Source organism: Prionailurus viverrinus, chromosome B2 (assembly GCF_022837055.1).
Source record: "Prionailurus viverrinus isolate Anna chromosome B2, UM_Priviv_1.0, whole genome shotgun sequence".
Lineage (NCBI taxonomy): Eukaryota > Metazoa > Chordata > Mammalia > Carnivora > Felidae > Prionailurus > Prionailurus viverrinus.
Window position 1 is genome coordinate 149,312,264 of NC_062565.1, and position 15,875 is coordinate 149,328,138.

General features: G+C 48.0%; 1 pseudogene; it reads right to left on the minus strand.

Annotated features, from left to right (window-relative positions):
* The window catches only part of LOC125166521 (glutathione S-transferase kappa 1-like), a 50,854-nt pseudogene extending 39,221 nt beyond the window's left edge, over positions 1-11,633 (minus strand).
* Positions 11,634-15,875: the final 4,242 nt, after the last annotated feature.

Sequence of the window (15,875 nt, forward strand, 5' to 3'; positions counted from 1 at the left end):
TCTGCGTAAAGGTAGTTGTAGGCGGGCGGCGGGGCGGGGGGCAAGGAATTATGTTAATGGGAAAAGAGTATCATATTCAGGCACAAAGGGGAAGAGACTGGCTTTGGGCAGGGAGCACAGTATTCCTTATTTATTAGGGATTGGACTAAGGCTAAGCCAAACAGAGGTGGAACTAAGAATCCAGGAAGACTAGAGTTGCATAAGAGTTAAAAGTCTAAGCGACAACACAGTGTTGAAGAACAAAGTCAAGGAACCAATATTACACAACTTCAAGATCACCCTAAAGGTGCAATACCAAAGACAAAAGAGGAGACAAACAGACCTACGGAGTAGAATAGAGAGTCCAGAGATAGACCCACACAAATACAGTCGACGGATCTCTAACAAAGGTGTAAAGGCAATTCAATGGAGAAAGGGGGTCTTGTCTACACAAGGTGCCGGTACAGGTGGGAACCCATGTGTAAAAATATGAATCTGGACACTGACCTTATGTCCTTCACAAAAGTTAAGTCAACATGGATCATCGACCTAAAGGTAAAATGCAAAACTATAAACCTTCTAGAAGATAACATACAAGAAAATCTAAAGTGACCTTGGGTTTGGTGATGATTTTGTAGACGCCACACCAAAGACACAATCCATGCAAGAAAGAATTGAGAAGCTGGAGGCCGCCTGGGGGGCTCAGTTGGTTGAGCTTCTGACTTCGGCTCAGGTCACGATCTCACGGTTTGTGCATCGGGCTCGCTGCTGTTCGTGCAGAGTCCACTTTCAATCCCCTGTCCTCCCCTCCCTCTGCCCCTCCCCTGCTTGCATGCTCTCTCTCAAAAGTAAGTAAAACACTTTAAATAAATTTTAAAAAAGAATGGATAACCTGGACTTCATTAAAATTACAAAATTTCTGCTCTGCGAAAGATACTGTCTATAGAATGACAAGACAAGCCACAGACTGGGAGAAAATATTAGCAAAACACACATCTGATAAAGAACTGTATCTCACATATACAAAGAACATTCACAACTCAACAACAACAAGACACAACACGACCCAAATAAAAACTGGCAAAAGAACTGAACAGACACCTCATCGAAGAAGATACGCCAATTGAAAATAAGCATATGGAAAGATGCTCAGTATCCTGGGTCCTTAGGGAGATGCAAAATAAAACAGCCATGAGATGATAAGCAAGATGGAACCCTAATGTACAGCATAGGCTTTAGTTAGTAATAACGTATCAATATTGGTTCAGCGTTTGTGACAAATGTGCCACACTCATGGAAGATGTTAAAAGTAGGGCAAAGGGGGTGGGGAGAATGGCAGAGGAGATTGACAGGAATGCTCTGTACTTTTTTCTCAATTTTTTCTGTAAACCTAACACTGCTCCAAAAAATTTAAAATCTATCAAAAAAAAAAAAATAGGGGCACGGACAGGAATATTTTATCTTAGGGCTAGGCACACATGGCCAATAGTTCAAAAATTAATGTCATCTTTCAACAATCACCTAATGACAAAGAACTATGGCGGCGGGATCACGGAGGAAGAGGGTGGCAGTGTGGCCGTTGTTCATGAAAACGCACCAAATGGGGATGGGACGTGTGGGCTACCTTTAGGTCATTCTTGTAGCATTGTATTGACTCAGCTCATCTATTTTACTGACAAACACATACTTAAAGGACTTAAGAATCTCTTTTATTTTCTAACCAATAGAAGTCCCATCGAAGGAAAGTGTCTGCAAATGTTCCCTGTTTGGTAGGAAGGACCCCGGCAGGCACAGTGGAGGAAGGACGGCCACCCTCAATATCTGTGAAAAATTATATCTTTATTTGGGGCACCTGGGTGGCTCAGTCAGTTAAATGTCTGACCTCAGCTCAGGTCATGATCTCACGGTCCATGAGTTCGAGCTCCACGGTGGGCTCCATGCTGATGATGCAGAGCCTGCTTGAGATTCTCTCTCTCTCCCTCTCTGTGTCCCTTCCCTGCGCTCTCTCTCTCTCTCTCTCTCTCTCTCTCTCTGTCTCTCAAAAATGAATAAACTTAAAAAAAATAAAAAAGAATGTGATCTTTATTTCAGTGCAAATGAAACTGCTCAAAAACAGCAGAGTGTACAAAAAGACGAAAGCGAAACGTTCGAGTTGTTTTACACGAATGACCTTACAGACTATCCTGGGCCAAATATTTCAAATGGGCTTCCCGTGGGAGGGATTAGTCCCCTAAGACAGTGAAGTCCCAGCTGAGAGCCGAACGTTACCCACGTGGTGCACACTTACCACCACACTTCTCTCTACCCTTCTCCCCACCCGCTGGTCTCTGTAAGAAGTCAGGGCCTGGTAGGAAAAGTAAAAACTCACTCCGAAGAAGACAAAATTCCATTCTACAGAGTCAGGATTCCTGTCCTCAGAAATAGATGATGTAATGCAAAGCCTTTTCAGGAGCACCTGTTTTGCCCTCGGTCCCCCTGCATCACGCACCTGGACGGGGACCCCACGGGCCGGCGGGGGCACCAGCTTCCCGGGCACCGGGCTCTGCTCTCGCTTAGCTCCGTGGCTCCCCGCGATCATGTGCCACGAGCTTTACCGGGGGCGGGGAGGGGGGAGGCTGAGCCCTTCGGGCAGCCATCAGTCACTCGTACCCCCGGCCCTCTGTCCAACATCCTGGGGCGTCCCTGCCTACCGCGCCCCCCGCGCCACACGCCCTGTTACTCGAGATTCCAGGGGCGCACCGGCTGCTTCTGCGCGGCCCCGCCCCTCCGGCGAGTCACAAACAGGGACAAATGGGCCACAGGCTGGCATTTCGCGTTTTCGCTTCTGTCTGGAGCTCTCCGGTGTTAAAAGAGAGCAGAGACCAGGTTTTAAAGACTTCTACATCCAAGTCCCTCGAAGGAAAAGGAGGTGTGCCCAAAAGTTCACAAAATCATAGCGACTGGCATGTTTCCGGCATTTACTACGGGCCAGCTGCCGGGACTGGCATTTCACTCACATTATCTCATTTTGTCTTCACAAAATCGGTTTAAAACAGAGATGAGTTTCGTTGTACAGACCCAAACACAGAGTCTCACAAAAAAGTAGAACCTGCCTGACGTCTCAATGCTAGAGGCAGACAGGATCCAAACCCTGGCTGACTCCGTGTGCCGGTGTTGTTCACGACCACGCAGCTCCACTCTGTAGGCGCACTCGCACGCACACGCACGCACACTCACACACTCGCGGCACACTCACACACGCACACACTCACGATACACAGCACCTGCACACTCACACCCACACCTGCATGTGCACATGCACTCACACACGCGCACTCCCGTTCACTCACGCTCAGACACGCACGCGGACTGGTTTCCCATTTAACAACACGATCACCTAACACTGACCCCGTTAGACCGTCCGAGAACTGGTCTCTCCCAGACACCACCCCACTCTCAGAGCACCTCGAAAACGAAGGTGATTTTATCACTGGAGTTTACAGATCACTGGGAGTAAGGGAAACCTTCTGGCACAAGGAACTCACGGTACCGATGAAAAAGATCTACCAAACTAGTAATGAATAAACACAAATGTGCCATTGTTTTGTGCTGCACACGGTCCTATAGCAGAAAAAAATTAAAATTATGCAGATACTGTATTAGAAAAGCCAACCTTATGTGACACGGGCTTATTTTAGAGCTCTGTCAAAACAGAACTGTCATTTCAACGTCAAAAAGGGAGTTAATTTTTCTGCATCTACATACCCCGTTCTTGCCAACAATTGTTCCCGTCATCTCGCAGCACCTGAACTGAATTTTCTGGAGGTGGTTCTGAAGGGGCTGTGGCAAAAGGCATCCCCTCTGGAGGGGAACCTGCCAACACCTTTGTCTCGCTCTTTCCTCCACTTTTTCCCCCCGCTCCTCCTGCTGGGAAGTCGCTAGCTCTTCTCCTGTCCTCCGCGTGCCCGCTTGCCATCAAGCTGTCTGAGGACAATGGTGACGGCTAGTGACCCTCGTGGGCTGTCACACTGAAGCACCCGAGGTGGCCGTGTTGGCGACTCAGGGGTCTTTGCGGGGCATCACTGGCCTGGATCAAAATGGGCCAGCGCCCCACATCGATTCCTCACTCTCCTGCCTGGAAAGGTCATGGACTGTGACCCGGGCACACAAAGGAGGTCAAAAAAGAACGACCCTTACAGTCCGTTCCTCCCCACATGCATTCAGATTGTCCTTTGGGTCAGGCCTGCATCTACGATAGGCATTCGGGATTTGGGGTTTTGTCGATTTTCACCTTTGATTTTCTCGACGTTCGTCCGCGAGTTGCTGAACTCGACACAATCAAAACGGAACTTGATTTTACAACCAGATTGCATCTTGCGCGCCTCTCTTCGATTCGCCTGAAATTTGGAGAAAAGATTTCCTCACATCTTGTTGGCCACTCGCTTGCTCAACTGGGCCAAACAGAACTTTTCCCCCAGATGTTGGAGCCAAAATCTTTCCTCTGGTCCTGCCCAGAGTGTCCGAGCAAACCCACCAGGGCCGTGCGTGCGAATCAATTAAAATTCGGAAATGTCATTTAGAATGAAATACCCCAATCATCCCTTGATGCCTTCCATGACGCGGCTTATTTTTTGTTTTTCCAAACCCAGATCGCTTCTTTCCCCTCAAGTTCATGACACCGAAGCTGTGGATAAACCAGGCCAATTCTTCTGTAGAATGCTCTACTTTCTGGACCTGACCCGTGGTGCCATTTTATCTTCCAGCCCCCGCAATTCCTGCCTCCTGGACGTCAGATACAAAGAGGGTCCCCTAATCATTTGTCATCCACACTGCAGTACTTTTGTGAGGGAAGAAGGGATTCATTACTACCTACACCTGGATAACAAGCATGACACAGGAAAAGGTGTGGACAGCAAACAGATGTGTGCTGACCCTTGGTCTAAAGGCTCGAGTCGAGTCTGGGTGAGCTACGGGGCAATACTTCTAAGGTGACACTGTGTCTTTCACCTTGTCACAGTGCTGAGTTTGATTACCTGGTGAAGTGGTGATCATCGGATCCTCTAGTGCACGTGCATGGTTTCACTATTTGCAATTAATACCTAATTTGTGGGGTGATTATTTTATAGGGCACCTTGAGGATATCTTCTCTCCAGCACCTTGCACCTAATTGTTTTAGGACCCACTGATGAAACTTATCAATGCTATTATTTCCTTGGGGCTCGCGGAATGGTGTTTTCTAAGTCCGTCCTTTATCCTGGATGTATTACAGTTTGTATCTTTTTCATAACGAAGAGCTTCCTCTCAATACTCAGAGAAAACTTAGTCCCTCCTACAAAGACAAGGCAGAGTCCTCCCCTTTAGTCTGCCATGTTCAGGTTGAGGACTTGGGATGACAGTCACCTCAAATCGGGATTCAATTTTTAATATGATCATAAGGTATATCACAGTCCGAAAATGTAGCAAATGGCTAAAGCATTGCAGTCAGTATTAAAATGGAAATAGACGTATCTAGAACATACACTTGGGTGCCTGGGTGGCTCAATCGGTTAAGTATCTGACACTTGATTTTAAGCATCCGACTCTTGATTTCAGTTCAGGTCATGATCTCATGGCTTATGGCTTTGAGCCTCATGTCAGGCTCTGCGTCGACAGTGCAGAGCCTGCTTGGGATTCTCTCTCCCCTCTCTTTCTGCCTCTCCCCTGCTCTCCCTCTCCCAAAATAAATGAATAAACTTAAAGAGAATATGCTCTTGATCTTTGGTCTTAACATAATGAAAGCCAAGTGCTATGTCTACACCCCGAATGTGGCTTGTTTCTGAGCAGAGAGCAGAACACGTTATGGTGTCCTGTGAGTGTTGTGTTTCCTTCACTCCATTTGGTAGGATATAATCTAAGTATTCTGAGCAGAGAGCAGTCAAGGTAGGTGAGGGTGTCAGTAAATTCAGGTCATGTTCTATTAGTGGGAAAACCTTCAAGTTAAAGGTTCATAGAGTTAGTAATTTTCTCCTCTTTCCATTCAATTGAAGAAATAGTTATTGAAGTCCTGCAAGGTGCCAGATATATGCTATGCTTTCGTACATACTTGTATCTATGTCATAAAAAAAAAAGTCCATGCTTAGCTGGAAAATCTGGAAACTCTCAAAGTTTAAGATTCTGTTAACATTACATGTCTCAAAAACATTCTAATCATCAAGACTGATTTTAAAAACATAGTAAAGGGGGTGCCTGGGTGGCTCAGTGGGTTAAGCGGCTGACTTTGGCTCAGGTCATCATCTCATGGTTCGAGAGTTCAAGCCCAGCGTCGGGAAGGCTTTCTGCTGTCAACACAGAGCCTGCTTTGGGTCCTCTGTCTCCCTCTCTCTCTGATCCCCCCACTCTCACATGATTTCTCTCTCTCTCTCAAAAATAAATATTAAAACACAGACACACACACACACACACACACACACACACACACACACACACACAGTAAAGCTCCTAATTATATTTTGCCCATTTGCTTCAAAAAAGTGAGTCGGGTATAGTTAAATCAAGGTGGGAGTTAAATCAAGGTGAAACTGTAACAGAGACATTGTGGGGAAAACCAGGCACAGACTCAGCAGAGTCTTTTAAATGTCTGGTGTTTCTATCGCCTGGGCCCGGTGGGTCCCAGACAGAGCTGAGGCGTTCTGTCCTGTGTGTGTTAGAACGTGGCCATTTTGGTCACTTCCAGACCTCACAAGAAGACAGAATCCAAGCATTCATGTGTTTGCAGAACCTACACCATCGTTCAAAGTTTCCAAATAGCAGTTGTCTCTTCAGATGGTGGCCGAAGGAAGACGTGTGGGCGGGGAGGGAAGAATCTGGAATCCACCACAAAATGTGCCACTGCCTCAACACGGAGAGCAAAACTTGAAAATCTTCATGTGAAAATATAATTTTTTTAATGGTGTCAATCATCAAAGTTAACTCTAAACCAGTAGCATGCTAAGAGGTGTTTAATTAATTTGAATGAGGATGCGAGATTAGTGACAAATTAATGACAATGGAACTCCATGGGAACATCAACCATTTAAATTTAAATGCTGGCCAAAAACAAACCAAAAAGAAAAAAGAAAAAAAAACCCCAAAACGCCAAAGCTGGAATTTCCAAGGCAGGCTCCAAAGCCCACCTCCAATTTGGAGCTCAGATCAGGCTTCTGCAATGAAGGGTAAAGTGAAAGAAAAAAACATAGTGGCTGGACAACCGGACAGAGAGGGTAGGTCTGTGCCTCTGATGGCTGTTACCACTGCCTCCTGCCAGCTGCGGGTGGGCTTTGTCAGTCTGTGCGTGTGTGTGTGTGTGTGTGTGTGTGTGTGTGTGTGTGTGTGTGTTGGTGGGAGATTTAAAATCTTACCAAACAAAGGAGTCTGTGTAAAATACATAAGCCGCATAGGGGAGCAGAGTTTAGAGGTAAGTTTCTTCTTACAGTTTTTAAAGTCTGTGTTTAAGGGCAATTTGTTTGTCCTGCGTCTCGGTGACATCTAACTTCATCTCGTTCTTCCTCAAATAACAGGAAGGACTTCCCTCCAAGAGGCTTGTCTTTTGTGTGGAATTTATTGCACCTCTGTCCACAAAGCAATGGTTCACCCATCCGCTAATGAGGCCATCCATTCAGTAAATATGCCCTGAACGTCCATGTGATTAGCGTCGCGCCAGATTTTAACGGTGTCCTCCACGGTCTTCTTATCCAAGAGGTAACCCATTTCATCATGAACCATCTTCAGAAACGGATGGTGATTGTCTTTTAGACGTGACAAGTGAAGTGAGTATGCTCCTGGGCCAGACCACCTCCTTCCCTCTTTTACAGATACGAATATTCTTACTAAATGGATGTTAACCCTGGGGAGCGTAAGCGCCCAAACCCTTTATGTGTGGACCATAGAAAACATGTTTGTTCCTGCTTTTTGGCCCACGTCTTACATTGTTAACCGGGTCATCTGGACGGTGTGGTGGCTCCTCTGGGACATCTGTCAGGCTATTCCTGTTTTGTTCTTGTGAGCACATACTGAAGACAAACCCAATGGCAGACGTCCTGGAATTTCACATTTCCCCAGGAGTAGATTTCAGTCACTCCTAGTTCGAGAGAGAGAGAGACCCTCGGCACTTTCTTTCTGAGCAGATGTGCTCAGAATCCAGAGTGACTAGCTCCGTAAACCAGGCTAGGGAATTTTTCAAAAACAAGTATACTCACGTGATTCACCGAGCAAGGAGGGACGACCCTGTGAGCCCCGAACTTGAGCAGGAGGGAAGAAGCCTAGACTTTGCCGGTACTTGCCGGGAGCTGAGGGATGCATAACTCGGGCTCCTTCTCCTCGTGAGGGACTATATTATGTCACAGGAGCCTGGGGACCGTCTGCCCGTAAAAGTGCAATGAAACCGGGAAACTGCACACTGAGAGCTGGAAACATCACCACGTGGGGGGGTGCACACACAGAAGGCCTCACGGGATTCTGGACCGAGAGCCCCTCTGGTCCCCATACAACAGCCTGAGCCCCAAAAGGAACTCCACAAAGTGTGGTCGGCTAAGCCTCAGAGCTTCTTCCAGAAGCCGGTGGTAGTGATGATTGACCTCCGTAGCTGGAAGGCCCTTGCGAACCTACAGTCAAATCCCACCATGTTAAGGTTGGAGTTTATGGTCCTGGTACCATGACGTCTAGCTTAATGTAACTCAGGGAAGGGAAGGGACTTGTCCACGGCCACACTGTCAATTACTGTGCCAAGATACAACTAAAACAATGCCCCATTTGGTACCACTAGAGCAATAGATTGGAAGAGGTTACTGAGGATGATTCCCCACATCTACAGACTGCATTGCCATTTTGAATCCATCTGTAAGGCAACATACGGCCTGCGGGGATACAGGGGGGGCCCCCGTTGCTGTCATGGAAATGATGAAGTAAGAGACCACTGAAAAGTAAAATTATTCTTGGAACAGAGCTGGGCTAGAGTCTCCATCCCCCAGATCCCATGCTGGAACCACCACTATTGCACCAGATCAGAGGCTCACTATGAAAGCATTAATTTTTAGCAGTCATCTGGCCTGCTTAGATCTTTCTTAAGTTTATTTATTTATTTTGAGAGAGAGAGAGAGAGCACGCGAGAGAGCAGGGGAGGGGCAGAGAGACAGGGAGAAACAGAATCCCAAGCAGGCTCTGCGCTGTCAGCACAGAGCCCAATGTGGGGCTCGAACTCACAAACTGCGAGATCATGACCTGAGCCGAAACCGAGGGTCGGACGCTTAACCAACTGAGCCACCCAGGCACCCCCCTGCTTAGATCTTATAAACGGCCGTGTATCATCAGCGCTCATGAATTATTCTCTGAAATCTCTTAAGCGGATGTCTGTCTCTACCGAGAACCTGACTCGTGTAGGGGTCCATAGCGGAGCCCTGAGTACATCAGCATCACTGAAACGGGCAGCATTTCAAATCATCCCCTACTTTTTGCTTTCTCTGGTTCACGGTGACTTGGCTAAGGAACTCTAAGGCAACATGTTGCGTTGAGATACAGGAATTGCTAAATTATTAGGACACAGTCACCGTCTTCACACGAAGATGCAAACACCCACAAGTTGAAACACATTTTTGAGCCAAATCAGCACTGTATCTCTAGTTAATGCTTGTTAGGTATTTTGCTATGGAGCCATGGGGACAAAGGTTTCTACAGCAGAAGCTTCTAGCTTTTTGTGTTTTCTCCTATCAAAGATCAAAATAAAAGCTGGTCTGAGCTACGAGGTTGTTTCTGGTTTGGGTGATCTGTCAATGGTCACTTCGAGTCATAAATGAGACGGCCTCTCCCCCAAGTGACCCAATGGGTCCTCAAGGTGGGTGGTCATGATATCGACACAGGAGAAGCGCATGCAGAGAAGGGGTGGGTGAAGGTGATTCTTTTGGTTGCTGTTAAGCACGTTGAGCAAAAAGGCATGTTATTCCAGCAATCCCCGTGACCATCAATGCATCACTCAGGCTGAGTCTCTCTCCTCCCCTTGATTATCATCTTAGTAGCCATCCACTCATCGCCCTGCCTTAGCCTCTCCTCCTGGAAGCCATCTCCCTCCTGCTGTGAGGTCCATCTTCCTCCCACATGACTTCTGCTGCACACACAACAATCCGGAGGGGCTACCTGCCTGCTGCATCAGACCCGACCCGCGACCCACGGTCGAGCTAACATCCACCTCTACGTTCCGCACTTCACAGCTGGGACCTGGCTCTGTGATCACCTGGACTGAAATGCCTATTAACTCAACTCTTGCCCCAGGCCCCTGCAGGGACACTTAGATGCTGACACGAAAACCTCTGCCCTCTGGGGGACACGGGTGTACCAACACATAAATGATGATTCTGCTCGGGAGGGGTAGGCTGAGCTCAGTGTCAAGTTCAGCCACTCCTTCCATGAGCTTATACAATCATCGGGACCCTCTTTAAGAAAAACATGACAGATGTATGACTATGAAATCAGGTCCTGGACCTTGCAGGGGCCTGTGCACGTGACGTGTCCTCACGCGTAGGCTTTATTAACTTCACGGACAATCTGCCGCCCGGCTCAATTTACGTGTGCGGACACTGCAAGGCGGGTGCCCTGACCACCCACCACCAGCTCTTTATCTCGCTCCAAAGACTTTGATCTAGTATGTTCCACCTACAGGCTCCTTTCCCTAGCCAAATTCTACCAACTGGACCGGACCCCACTCATCCCGACTTCTCCACGAAGACACCCCTGATCGCATTATTTTCCCTTCATTCTCTCTCTCTTCAATGTCCTAATGCTAATGGTGGCCCTATACCTACATACAGGGTCTCACGAAAAACGTTTGGATTGTTCCGGGTTAGACTTCTTGGGGCAATTTGATGATCAGTTCTAAGAGGGCATGATTTGGTTTTATGGCTTAACGTCCAACGTATGATGGATGCTTACGACTTGCTTGCATCACAAGGAATGGTTGACCTTGACAATTCCACCTTCAAAACCAATGCTTAGTGGCACCGAGGGGCATATTTTTTACACTGCATGCGGTCCTACCAGGTGAATCAACTCTGAACGTAAACTGGGCTCCTCCCCCCAGATTTATCTGTCCCACACTTAATTCTCTAGGATTGCGTGTTTGCTCTGCTCTCTTCTCATTCTACTTAGTCTCCTTGGAGGGGGAGGGGGTTGTCTCAATGCCTCTCATGACTTCAACTGTTTTGTACGTGTGAGGACCCCAGATCTATATTTCTAGGCCAGCACTTCCCCCCCCCACCCCCACCCCCCGAGCTCCCAGCTCCTTTATCTAACTATTCTTTCACATCTCTGCATCCCTAAGGAAACCATACAGATCGAATCCATAACTAAGTACAGGAAGGCGGCCGTGAAAAAGACAAAACCTAAAAAGTGTGTTTGAACCATTTTGACGTCTGTGCATCTGTGCTAGGTGAGAAACTCCCCAAAGGCAGAGGTGAGTCTCGTCCATCTGTAAATGCTTAGCACGTCACCTCATCTGGAACAGAGTAGGAATTACGCAAGTCTTTGGATTAATAAATAATGTGCAAAAACATGAACCGTTCCTGCTGTGCATTGCGAAAAATGGTGCTGCATCTAAATGCTCACTTGGAGTCTTCATGGGTCACAGGCTCCACCATGTTCCAGTCAAAGATGTCTTTGGATGGGGTGCCCATCACGCTCCCCCCCCATCTCCAGCATATATTCTTTTTTTTTAATTTTATTTTAATATTTATTTTTGAGAGACAGAGAGAGACAGAGCATGAGCAGGGGAGGGGAGGAGAGAGAGGGAGACAGAATCCAAAGCAGACTCCACGCTCTGAGCTGTCGGCACAGAGCCCGACGCGGGGCTCCAACCCACGAACCGCGAGATCATGATCTGAGCCGAAGTTGGGCGCTCAACCGACTGAGCCGCCCAGGAGCCCCCAGTATGTATGTTTCCATACATACAGGTACAGTTACTAGAACTGGCAGAACCTTGCATTTTCCTACCTGGAGGAGGCATGCTTGAATTTGGCTCCCAGCGCCCCTCCCTCGCCCCCTCCTGCGCTGGGCCTTCTCACTATACTCTGTATGTGACTCGCTTCTAAAAAAAAAAAATCTCTACTTCTCTCTCCTTCCTACATGAAAGAACCATTGTTTTTGACACCAAGAACGTAAAGGTAGATGTTTTTGAAGAAGGAACTAAAAAATGAAAGGAAGAAACAAACCTGTGTTTAACCAAGAACCGTTCTTCAATTTGATTTCACTTTATGAGTGAAAACATGGGTTTAACAAGTTAAATACTAAGGAACCCCAGAAATAGGTGTGCTCGGAGGGTGGGCTGATGGGGTAGGTTGATAGGAAAGATTTAATGGGAAATATTTTATCAAAACAATGACTCATCCTATATTCAAAGGTCCTCGAATTATAATATTTTCTTCCGAATCCACGTTACAGTGTTGACAGCTGCTCCAATGTACTTGAATTCCATCCTGATGTTATAATTTTCTGACTTTCAATCACTCGTTTGTTTTCATTTGTTTTGTTTCGTGTTTTGGTCCCTAGGCGGGCTAAGAAGACACAAATGCTCATGCTGTGCTATTAAGAGGTACCAGGTGGGGGACAGATGACCCACCCTTAGAAGAGGGGTCCGTGACGGAGCCCCCACCTCACCAGAAGCGCTCCAAGGAAGAAGGGGTCTCTGGAAAAGTGGCCAGGGTCCACTTCCTGTAAGGTCAAGAAGCTATGGAAAACCCGAGGTGCTGACAGGTGGGGTGCCTGGTGAGGGGGGCAGAGGGTGAGGGAGAAAGGCACGGGGCACACTACAGGGTGCGGGGGGGAGGGGCTGGAGGCACAGTACGATGGGGGGACAGCCTGGCAGAGCGAGCATGGAGCCAGGTGTAGAAGCCCGTCCTGCCCTTTAACGTGGGAGTGAACTTTGGACGGCGGCAGGGTATCTCCAGGGTGCCTGGGGCAAAGAGGACGCACCTGTCCCGGAGGAGAAGGTTCCAAGCAGGTGGCACAGCGACTGGGAGCGCCTGGGCCACCGTGGCCTAGCGCAGGTGTCCAGGGGATGAGACCAGCCTGGGCCGCCCTCCCTGCAGGCACCTCCGTGGGCCCAGCACCTGGAGCTCCAGTAGCTCAGATGCAGGGGGGAAGTGGGAGAGGGCTAAACGCCAAGGACAAAAGACAAATGAAAGGAAATGACTGTCTAAAAGTGAAAAGGCCCCAGTGGGGGAAGAAGGAGCCACCTCCTCCAGCCACAGAGCAGGCCAGGGAGTCCGTCTTTCTTCTGGGTCACCCTCCCCTCCAAAGGGCTTTCTCCCCATCTCAAAACCCATCCCCTACCTCACCAGTTCCCCCCCCCACCCCCTCCCCAGCCAGGAATCCCTTTGAACTCGATTTACAAGTATATTTATTTTTCTTTTTAATGTTTATTTTGAGAGAGAAAGTGTGCAAGTAAGGGAGGGGTAGAGAGAGAGAGGAGAGAAAGAATCCTAAGCAGGATCCCGACGCAGGGCTTGAACTCACGACGAACTGTGAGATCATGACCCGAGCCGAAAGCAACAGTCAGACACTCAGCCGACTGAGCCACCCAGGGGCACCTACAAGCATATTTAAATAATGTTTTAAGGTGTCAGGAATGAAAGGGAGGGGTCCTAAAATGGCCCGAGAGGGCGGCTGCCTCAAGGCCTCACCTGTGGGTCTCCCCTTCGTACCTTCTGCTTCAGTCCATCAACAGGGCCTCTCGCGGCCAGTGAATGTGCATTTTTAGGTCATTCCCATTGAATTAGGTAATATTTGGCAAAGCTGACTGAATCCCTTTGGGACTTCTTTATCATACTTAAATGTCTCAATAATTTATTTAAACAAGAGTCTGTGAAGCAACACAAGAGGTGAGGGACGGGGTCAGGTTTGCAATCCATCACCCCGGGGCTGAGCCCTGACCCTCCCTGTTCCTGAGTTCTGCAGACACTGCTCGCATGACCTCATGTCTCAGCCTATTCCCTCATCCAAAGGAAGAGAAGAATCTCGTACATCTTATGCTTCTGAAGAGTCAGATAAGAGCCTATTTCCAGCACTCACCATTGAATTGAATGCATATTATGGTCAATAATATTGATCACGTCAAACGTTAGCTCTTCCTCGGCTTGCTCCCACCCCAAGGTGTTCTGTGGGGTCCTTTCCTTTCAGGAGATCTGAACCGTCCACACCTCGTTGAGTTCCTCTGGAATACACACAACAGTTGGCCCCATACGTTTACCGTCCAAAGAATGAATTAAACTGCTGGCAGCATAAGAGGTTTCAGCCTCGACTTCGACTTCCAGAATTCTGAGATCTGATGTAAGAGAAAGTCTACAATTTACCCATTAGAGCTTGGATGGGTGGCTCCTGTTTCCAGAGCTGAGGGCTATCCGCCTTAGTCTAACCCAGATGAGGCCTCCCCCTACCCCGCCCTCTTTGACCACATGACTCGTCCTTGTCCCACGTGACGGAAACGTGGCATCGGTACATCCAAAGATCTGTAAGAGGGTAAGTTATTCGTGCTTTGAGATCGCCACCTGAAATCGTCAGGATCCCTGTCCAGAATCGCCGCAGACAGAAAGGGCCCAGTAACGTCTAATGCTCATCCCCTCAGGGACCCGCCCTTACGGATGCCCATACAGAGCACACCTGCTATTTCTGTGCCCACGTTAGTCTCAGGATGTTACCCTGGGTTGTACTGACATGTTGGAAAGTTAGCACGGGCTGATGGAAGCTTGTCCATTCTCAACCCAGTGATCTAGTGACCCTTCTCATCCGGGGCCACTGGACCTAGAAGCCACGTTTATTAAGCTTGGAAATGTGGGCAACATGGTTGTGTTCATTCTTTTGGTCCAAAAATAAATTTCGGGGTTGTTTTTTTTAGGCCTTCAAGTCTCTTCAGTGGTCAGCTAACACTACGAAAATAAACACTTTCAGTTTTAGAATATAAACGTCAATGTGGGCCTAATTAATTAGTTGAATTTTGCCAGATCACACATTTTACGCATTATCTACAGATCCTTCGCCACCCCCAGGGGTTACGTTCTCGAAATGTTCCTCGACTGGCAAAACCCAGGCCCCTGAGCACAGAGGCACTCGAAGAACAACGTGTCAGAGGAAAATAATAAAAATAGTACCGAGCATATTTTTTATAAAAAGCAAAGCACATTGCCAGAGGCACCCATTTCTAAGATATAACAGATTCTTTAGTGGTAAAAACCCAGTAAGGACCCTTCCTCCAGAAACACGTGTCAGGTTTACCATCAATGGTATAGTGAACAGGGGGCACTTGATTCAGTCATCGTTGGACTGAAATGTAACATGTTCTAAATCTTCCTGATCCCCTATTGAAGAGTTAAAGGTTTGGCAAAAACGATTGTGTAACTGCTTGGCCTTTAAAGAAAGGATCAAACGAGCAAGAATACCCTCTCTGGGCTTGCCCTCATCTGTGTGTTCTCACGCCAGGGTGTGAACTGGAGATTTTCTGCACCCCTCAGGGATGTGTCCACACATCTGCCGTGGGCAGGATCAGTGTAGGTGGTGCTGTTTGGTGTCAAAGTTTTAACCGTGGGGTATAACTAAGGCAAAACCACCACGGTGAGAGGCTCCTGCATGGCATCGGTGTGGCATTTTACATGAATCGAGCACCTTTGTTCAAAGGACCCCCGTTCTTCCCATCTGTGCCAGCCAGCCGGTGTAGCAGCCGCGGCAGGGGCAGGGGGACACCCGTCCCTTCCTGGGTCGCACTCTGCTGCCCAGATGGTGTCAGGTCCTCCTGGAACATGGGGCCTTCATGGACCCTGAGGCTCATTTCCCATATGTGAACTGACACTGACTATTCTAGGTGTCCCCAGCGCAGCCTAGATGCTGCTGCTCATGTTTCTTCGGCATTTGGTGGGCATGCCATGTGG